Below are 9,894 nucleotides of genomic sequence, written 5' to 3' on the forward strand. Positions count from 1 at the left end.
GTACCAGAATACATCAGGTTCAGTAAAGCAAGATACATGATTTCTGCTGTTAGCAATAGAATAAAACATGAACAAAATAATCTGGCTATAACAGGGACTGGGGGCTGGGTACTTTCCAGACTCTATCCTCAGAATCTGAATTGACTCAAGTCCATCTATCCCATACAGTCATGTTGAGAAAGAAGATATAGACCAAAAAACCCAAGAAGAATAAAGAAAAAGTATGCTCCGATCGGCATTCAGACTCCATCAGTTCCTTCTATGGATGGATAGCATTTTATATCCTAAGTCTTTCAGAATGATCTCGGATCACTATGTTGCTGAGAATAGCCAAGTCACTCACAGCTGTTCATTATACAATATTTGTTACTACATCCCAATGTTCTCCTGGTTCTGCTCATTTCACTTTGCATCAGTGCATATAAATCTTTCCAGGTTTTGTTCTGAAAGCATCCTGCTCATCGTTTCTCAGTATTCCATGTAAACAAAGGACTTTAGATTGGATTCTGGAAATAACAGGGAGCCACCGGAATTTACTGAGTAGAGGCGGGGGATACTTCAGGAAAATCATTTTGGCAGCTGAGTGAAGGATGGAGTGGGTTGGGGGAAATTTTGAGGCAGGTAAACCAAAAGGAAGGTTATTGCAATAATTGAAGTGAAAGGTGATAAGAGCCTGAATTGGGGTGGTGGCTGTGTCAGAAGAAAGAATGGGATGTTTATGAGAGATGTCATGAAGGTAGAAAAGACAGGACTAGGTGATGGATTACCTATGAATGAGAAGTCAAAAGATGACATTGAGGATGTGAAACAGCAAATCTCATTTAGGGTAGGTAGAGGACCCAGACATTATAGAAAAAAATGTGTATGTATATGTATATATGTATATCGAGTAGAAAGTAGGTGGCACAGTGGATAAAGTGTAGGACCTACAGTCAGGAAGACTTGAATTCAAATCCTGCCTCAGAAACTTGCTAGCTGTGTGACTCTGGGCAAGCCACTTAATCTCAATTTCTTCCTCTAAAATGGGAGTGATAATGGGATTTATCTCATAAGGTTATTGTGAGGAGTAAATAAAATAGTGTATGTAAAACACTTCGCGACCTTAAATTGCTATATAGGGGACAGCTAGGTGGTGCAGTGGATGAAGTACCAGTCCTGGATTCAGGAGGACCTGAGTTCAAATCCGGCCTCAGATGCTTGACGCTTATTAGTTGTGTGACCATGGGCAAGTCACTTAACCCTCACTGCCCCCCCCCAAATTGCTATATAAATGCTTGTCATCATCGCCCTCATCCTCATCACCCCCATTCTGGGGGCTGTTATCTACAAGATCCTTAGGCGGGTCCCTTGCCTTCTTCAATAAGGTGATTCATTCCAGCCCATCTCTTCCCTGCACTAGGGAATTTTGATTTACATACTGATTATCTTCAAGTACCCTAACTTCCCATTTCCTCAGTCTATTCCCACTCCCCTCACCCACGCACAGAGATGGCTACACCCTTGACCTTGCCATCATTGAAGAGTCCATGCTCATGAACTCTGAAATTCCTTTCTCTGATCATAGTTTCTTACTTTTTTTTTTTTGGCGTTACAACCCCTAACCTTGTTCTTCATCCTCACTGGGACTTATAGTCTCTCTGTCCCTTGTTTTTTCCCCAGACTATTGCCCTGCAATCAAATACCCTTTCCTCCCTAACCTATCTTTGTCCCTTGGTGAACCAACTCAATGACAGTTTTCTCCAGCTTGAATTGCCTTTCCCCTTCCTCCTATCACCAGTCATGTCTTTCTAAGTCTTATCCCTTGACAAGATATTAGGAGAACCCCTGTTTTCCAGAGCTAAGGCCCAGCAAGCAAGCTGTGCTCTGAGCTTGGCAAAATAATAATCCTTTGCGCTGCTCACCCTCTGGCAAAATCACCTAATGATTGTATTGCTTTCATTCTCTGAGCTTGTACAAGCACCGGACAAGCTCCAACAAGTCCCTATATTCCAGTCATGAAGACCTGCTATGAATCAAACTTGTCACGTTGTTGCGGTTACCCCTCATTGTCAGGGCTGCAGCTCACTGCGTGCCCATGGGTATAAGTACTGAGATCTCCCACACTGCCTTGGGCGGCCCCACAAGGGAAGGGGCTGTGACGCATACCTATAGCTTGCTTGCAAGCCATGTCCCTCACTTTAAACTTAAACTCCTATTTGATTCCTGACTCTCCTGCCTCTCACCTGCTCTGTTTGACTCTGGCCATCTACAGGTTCGAGGCTGGTTCTGTCTGGCTGACACCCTGTGGCACTGACACCATCTGCCTCCTTTGCTTCTACCACATGCTGCTGAATATGGCATGGAAAAATCATAACGCCGTACAGGTGGGGTCCATTACGGATTCAGATTCACACTAACCAAGCTCAATGGGGCCTCCCTACAATATGGCAGCCCCCCCCCCAATTCCTTTCCTGTCCTGGTCTCTGTAGCAGCTCTTCCATACTTTCTCTTCTCTCCTCAAGCCTCTCATGCCATCCCTTTCCCTTCTTGCCTGAGGACCGTGACTCATATTTCACTGAAAAAATGGGGGCCATTCCCTGAGATTCCCCTTTCTTCTCTTTGACTCCCCTCACATATCCTCTGACATGAATCCCCTCCCCCTAATGATGAGTGGCCCTTCTGCTTGACACAGCCAATTCCTCGAAGTACCCTCGATCCCCATGCCCTAACGTTCTCCCTAGCACATCACCCTCATTGTCATCCCCACTTTTAGAGGCTTGTCTCCAGAAAGGCACGGTGGTCCCTCAAAGGACAGCTCTGTCATACTTTATATGTACACAGAGACCTGACTCCTGATTGGCTGAGAGACTTTTGGGAGAGAGAAGTGACGGGAGACAAGGTCTGTACTGAGAATGGCTAATTGGAGAGGTGTGTGAGGGAAAGCTAGCACTCTGATGCATCCATCGACTCCCAGGGCCTGCAACCCAAGGATTGATGAGTCGACTCAGAAGGTGACATTATTTTCTCCCTGGCTGAGATGAGATTTCATCTCCCTACTAGACGACAGAGCCCTGTGACAATAGCTTCCACAGAGACTCACCACAGAGGCCAGTAAAATTTCCCCTTCCTAGACTCAGGGATTCTCAGACCTATTTCAGGCCAGGGAAGCATCTGCTCTAATGAAGACAAGGAAACCAGCTAGTCACGTGCTCAGGCATTAAGCCATCCCTTTAGAGCAAGCTTCTTTCCTGACTTTGGTATCCTGCTTGTGATGCTACTTGTCTCGATGCTGTTAACCTGTAAATTAAGGAAACAATCAACACAGGAGAAAATAAGGTCTTTAATTGGGGCAGAGGAACTACAGCTCGTGGTACTGCAAAGCAAGAAGCTAGAAATACCCAAAGATGGGAACCAAGGACAGGGTTTTTATGGGGTAACAGAACAAAAGGGAACCAAAAGACTGCTCCAGAGTCACGTACAGAAACTACTAACTACTTAATGTAAATGAACCTTTGACAAAAAAGTAGAGAACTGCTCCTGAGTTAAGTATAGACACTACTTAACTCTAAATAGAAACTACTTAATGGAGGTGGATCCTTTTACATAATAACATAAAATCTGGTCCGGGGATCATTTTACTTGGGGGAAGGTCCATAAGTCTATCAAGAGTCTGGAAGTGACAAAAGACAGGTCAGCCCCAGGCAATTCACCTGCCTGGGAAGAGAGAGTAGGTGGGAATCAGTTCTTAGTAAATTTGTAGTTATCAATGAAGACTTAGGAAGTCTGTAAAATACATTACAAGGATACCTGGAGCACACATAAGACAGTAAAGCTGGCAGTCAGGGAGGATGGTGGAAACAACAGGCTAGGTCTGCTGGGGCATGGTTAGAATTGAGTACACCCTGCTGGGGCCCTGCAGGGTGAGGGCACCCTAACCAGTCAGGCAAGTCTGGGGGGGGGGGTTTCAAAGGTTCTTGTCTGGGTCTAGTAGAACCAGGACTTAGGGGAAGGGAACAAAGTGGCCTGGGGACTGCTGCTGACTCATGCTAGGAGGGGGAGGGAAGACTCCTGGGGAAGTGGCAGCTCATTGATATTTAAACTCCTCGACTTGGGAGAGGGGCTGTGGGCCATCACTGCTGATCTTACTCAGACAGGGCATCATTTATGGGGATTGGAGGCTACTGGGGTCATTACACTTGATGACTTCATCAATCTCATTGGTGTATTTGCTTCTCTCTACAGATGGTTCCCAGGTGGATCTAGCCCCAGTCTCTCTTCTGGAACATAAACTGTAAATTGAACCAGATTTCCTATGGGCATCCCAAATTCAATATGGCAGGAAGACCTGAGTTCAGATTCTGCCTCTGGTGTTTACTAGTTTAGGGTCTTAGGCAAACTGCTTATGTTCTCTCATTTGTAAAATAAGGAATTCGGATCCTGTTAAGGGGCAAATCAAAGAACCTTCTCCTTGAGAAATTAAACCCGGCCTGCTATGTGGCGCAGTAGATAGAGCACCGGCCCTGGAGTCGGGAGGACCTGAGTTCAAATCCGGCCTCAGACACTTAACATTTACTAGCTGTGTGACCCTGGGCAAGTCACTTAACCCCAATTGCCTTACTTAAAAAAAAAAAGAGAGAGAAATTAAACCAAAGGATAGATACACCTAAAGAGATAAGCAGTACTGGATGGGGACTGGATGGGGATTGAGCCAGCTCCAGGACCACTACCCTTCATTCCAGTCTCCCCCACCCCTCAGGGAGATAAGATTAGGTGTGGCTGCTGTCTTTGTGGCATGAGGACAGAGATGGCTTGAGAGATTCGGGGGCTGCCCCTCACCCAACTTCCTCCAGACACCACCAGTGGGGGATGGTCCTCCCCCAATAAAGGAACTTTCCACAGTCAGATGATCACCCCATCTGACCACCACCATCAGTTTTCTATAAAAGTATCTGCCTGTCTCCTGCTCAAGGAGATAGGTATCTCAGAGAGCCTCGCCTCTGTGCCATGCCTTCTTCCCAGGAGAAGTCCAAAGATTTCTCTCTTGCTTTCCTTTCCCTAGCCCCTAAATAAACTATTATTTTATTCTAATTGGATTTGTGTGCAAGAGGGTATAATTCTTTAAAGAGGGATTCCTAAGAACCCCTATCTCAAACCCCCACCCAATTTCTCCATAACAGATCCCATGCTATATGAGTTTCTTTCAATGGTTTTAAGATCTCATATCCAAAACAGAACTCATTACCTTTCCTCTAAATCCACCAGCCTTCCCCAGACTAGGCCCATGACACTCAGCACCCCAGTTCATCTCACCTCAGCTCTTTTGCCCACTCCATGTGTCCCATTCATTGTCAAACATTTCCATTCCTGTAAGGTCTCCCAAAGCAATACAAGGATCTTTGAATTGGCTGTTGTTCTCATTCCTAGAATGCTCTCTCTCCTCAACCCCTCTTAGAACCTTTGGCTCTCTTTAAGGCCCAACTCGAGATCCCTCACCTATGGGAGGCCCCTCCTCCTCCCCACTGCTGTGGCTTTCTCCAGTAAGGTTACCGGCCATATACTCTCTATGGATCTTATATTTATTAGCACATAAGGCCCTTGAAGACAGGGACCACTCCGCATTTTCTTTTTTGTTCCTTTTTATCCTGAGTGTTTAACACACTTGCTTAATACACAGTCAAAGCTGAAGGATTGCTTGGCGATTGGTTGAGTGGCATGATCCCTGTGAGGAGAGTGTGGGAGCAATATGACTCACTTATCCTCTTAATCCTGGCTCACCTAGGATGCTAAAGGGTCACTCTCAGTGGGGATCTCCTTTAAGTACTGTGCCTGGCTGTCTGCTATTTTAAATTCAGTCACTTCCCTGGAAAACCCTTTTAACCACGATGCAATCGATACTCCAGCTCATTGCCTTCACTTTGAATTTAGCTGTGACCGACTTCCAGTGTCCTAATTCCAGGATTTTAGCCTGCCTCCCCCCCCAACTCCCCTCCCCCAAGTTGTTCTAATGCTCACTTGACACAAGTGGAGCTGATTACCACCGGGGCTCAGTCAAGATGTATTTGCATCAATTTCCATTCAGTAAACACTTAATTGAGCATCTACATCATGCTAGGGCCCATGCTTGTTTGAGGCCCCATAGAGGAAACTAAAGTAAAGGAGACTATTTCTCATCATACATTATCCATATGTTCATGAGACTTAAGGCTCCGATCCCAGGTCTGTTTGTCACTAACAAGCTACATGATCTTGGGCAAGTCACAACCCCTCTGGGCTTTGGTTTTTTCATTTGCAAAATACAAAGGTGAATCAGATGACTTTTGAGGTCTCTTGTAATTATAAATCTATGATTCCATGGGCAAGGCCCTGAGAGAAATAAAAATAGTTCCTGCCTTTAGGGAGTTTATAATCTAGTAAGAGAAATGAATATCTTAATACTAGTACTTTTATCAAATGAACATAATCGTTATTAAAATGCTTAATAATGATGATATGATGATACACATGTAACACAGGTACAAAGTGCTATCAGAGTTCTGAGGAGGGGGAATAACTTCAGTAAACTGTACCTTAAAGCCCCTTTGCCATGGGACTTTTCCTCATTGATGGAGATTGATTTTTCAATGCTCCCTGAGAGCTTGAGGAAAGAGAGATCCTGTCTTCTGGCTTCCAGCTTGGAGATAGAAGATGTGAGGTTCCAGGTTCCGCTAAGGTCCCTGAAGGCAAAGAAAAACTTGGAAGAAGCCATTGTACAGAGGGGCTGGCACCTTAATCATGTCCCTATACCTGGCTTACTGTTCTAGAGGCTTCAGGACCCTGCCCCCGCCATACACACACACAAAATCTGAGACATTCTTGGTTGAACTGAGACGTCTTGCTCCCCTTGTCCGTCTGACATAGATTCTCATCTGGGCCTTTTCCAATTTCTATTTTGCTCTGTTTTGGTGAATGGATTTTTCAATTGGCTGTGTATGTCCCCTGTGAAGCTGGCATTTAGACCAAAGGGAGTCAAACCTTGGGTATATAGCTTAGGGTTCTCCGTTCCCTCTTAAGGGACAGTAATCAGGAGGGTAGCTTGAATTTTCTAAACCCTATTTCTCTAATTAATGATTTTTAAAGGAGCAGGTGGACACAATTCTATCTTGGTACCTCCTCTCTTGGGAGAGCAGAGTGGTGGCCTCTGGCTCCGGTCTCCTGCTCTCTTCCTGGCAGGAATCAAAGTCTCCCTTGGAGAAGGATGAGGAGTAGACACTCTAGAGATTTCTGGTCATGCTTTCTGCAAGGCAGACTGACACAGACCCATATAGATACACAAAACCCACATGGTAAAACAACATACTGTGTACCACACATTCACACTTCCAAAGGAGGTGAAGAAATTTCATTTTGTACTCATTATTTTTCTTTTTTTCTTTCTTTTTTTTTTGGCAGGGCAATGAGGGTTAAGTGACTTGCCCAGGGTCACACAGCTAGTAAGTGTCAAGTGTCTGAGGTCGGATTTGAACTCAGGTCCTCCTGAATCCAGGGCTGGTGCTTTATCCACTGTGCCACCTAGCTGTTCCTTGTTATTTTTCTATATATTTTCCCATTCCTACTAGGCTCTAAAGGAGCAGGATAGCCTAGTGTGCTTGGGAACTGGCTCAGGATGACTTGTGGTCTGACTCATAGAAATTGCGTGACTGAGTGAATGACTTAATCCAGTGTACCAGGCGACTAAGTCTATACATTACAGATGAGTTGCGATCTATATTTATGGAGGAAGTTTCCACACAAAGTGCTCCCTACAGTGATGTCATAGATTGTGGCCAAAAAAGCAACCCCCCAAACCAAAACCAACACAAAATAACTAGACCCTGAGCTCTACAGGGCAAGAATGGTCTCATTTATCATTATAACCCTAAATGCCTGGTGCGTATGATTTCCGTTAAAAGTTCTTAATGCTTGGTGAATGAATGAAAGGAAAGCTTTCTCTGCACCGAAGAAGTAAAGGATGTCAGCATCACAACCACCAGGACACTAATGGGCATCCTAAGACATAGCTCTGTACTCTCAAGGGGCTTCCTTGGGGGACAGAGAGTTATGGTCAAGGGCTGAGGTTCCCCCCAAACTCAGGCTGTTTTAACTCATGGCAGGTCCACAGTTGGGAGATGACGGCTTAGCTATATGCCAAAGGTTATCTTAGCCTTTTGTTCTGTCTAATGTACCCCATGGCAGCCTGGTGAATCCCAGGGACCTCTTCTTGGAATTTTATTTTTTTGGGGGGGCTATTGGGGTTGTGACTTACCCAAGGTCACACAGCTAGTTGTGTCAAGTGTCTGAGGTTGGATTTGAACTCAGGTCTTCCTGAATCCAGGACCGGTGCTCTATCCACTGCGCCACCTGGCTGCCCCCTTGGAATGTTTTTAAATGTATAAAATAAATAGGATTACAAAGGAAACCAATTATACTGAATATTTATCAGAATATTTTTTAAAACCTCAAACGGGGGCGGCTAGATGGCGCAGTGGATAAAGCACCGGCCCTTGATTCAGGAGTACCTGAGTTCAAATCTGGCCTCAGACACTTGACACTTACTAGCTGTGTGACCCTGGGCAAGTCACTTAACCTCCATTGCCCCGCAAAACAAAAACAAACAAACAAAAAACAAACCTCAAACAAACAAGTTCATAAACGCCAGGCAAAAGACTTGTGCCTTATAATACCCGCACTCATGTGTGGCCTCTTTCTGGGGAAGGAGTTTATTCTACTTTTATCACCCCAACCTTCTCCCTCCAAACTTTTCCAGCATCCCTTTGCATGTTGTATCCTTCCATTAGAATGTAAGCTCATTGAGGGCAGGGACTGTCTTGTTTGTATTTGGTATCTCCAGCACTTGGCACATTGCCTGGCACATAGTAAGGACTTAATAAACACTCTACCTACCAAACTCAGGGAATAACTTAGAGTCAGAAATAAAGGGCCTTGTCTGGAGGGGGAACATGAAGATGAATGATAAAAGTCCCCTGTTCAACGATATAACTTTAATGCTATACTCATAGTTCCTTGGGCTCCCTTCTCTCCATTTAAAAATGGGAGATGAAGAGAATTATCCTAGAACCACTGACTTTTAGAGCCTGGAGAGACCTGGGAGTTCCTTCTATAGACTATGGCAAGGAAGGCCCAGAGACGCGAGATCTCTTGAGGAGAGCGCACGCCTGTGTCTCCTGTGAGGACTGTGTTCTGTGCTTGGTAGCCAGCCTTACAAGAATGCAGTGAGGCCCTTTCAGGAGACCCACCTTTGAGAAAGATCTGTGTTCCTCCAGTAAATAACCAGCTGTGAATTTAAAAAACTGTTACTCAGCACTTAGCTCATAGGGGGCTGAGGTTCAGATGAGATCATGTGTATGAAAATGCGTTTGAATATAAACCACATAAGAAACTGTGTTTTTAGGGTATCCAGGAAAACCTTCAAGGGCCTAGAGAAAGAAGGTCTACAGCATGGTGGGTAGGCGCAGGGCAGGAACTCTGTGGAGGATCGAGGGAAGGATATAGGCAAGGGTCACAGGTCACGAGCTGATTCTGAGCTACAGTGGTAGGATCTATCAGTCTACAGACAAGTGTGACTAAATGGGAGTTTTTAACCTATTTTGTGGACTGGAAGGACACCCTTTGGCAGTCTGGTGAAATCTATGGGCCTCCTCTCAGAATGATGTTGCTGAATGCATAAAGTAAAACACAGGATTCAAAAGGAAAACAGGGGCAGCTAGGTGGTACAGTGGATAAAGCACCAGCCTTGGATTCAGGAGGACCTGAGTTCAAATTCAGCCTCAGACACTTGAAACTAGCTGTGTGACCCTGGGCAAGTCACTTAACCCTCATTGCCTTGCAAAAAAAGAAAAGAAACTAAATATATTGATAGTTATTATTTTTGTTTGTTTG

Source organism: Dromiciops gliroides, chromosome 6 (genome assembly GCF_019393635.1).
Source record: "Dromiciops gliroides isolate mDroGli1 chromosome 6, mDroGli1.pri, whole genome shotgun sequence".
Classification (NCBI taxonomy): Eukaryota; Metazoa; Chordata; class Mammalia; order Microbiotheria; family Microbiotheriidae; genus Dromiciops; species Dromiciops gliroides.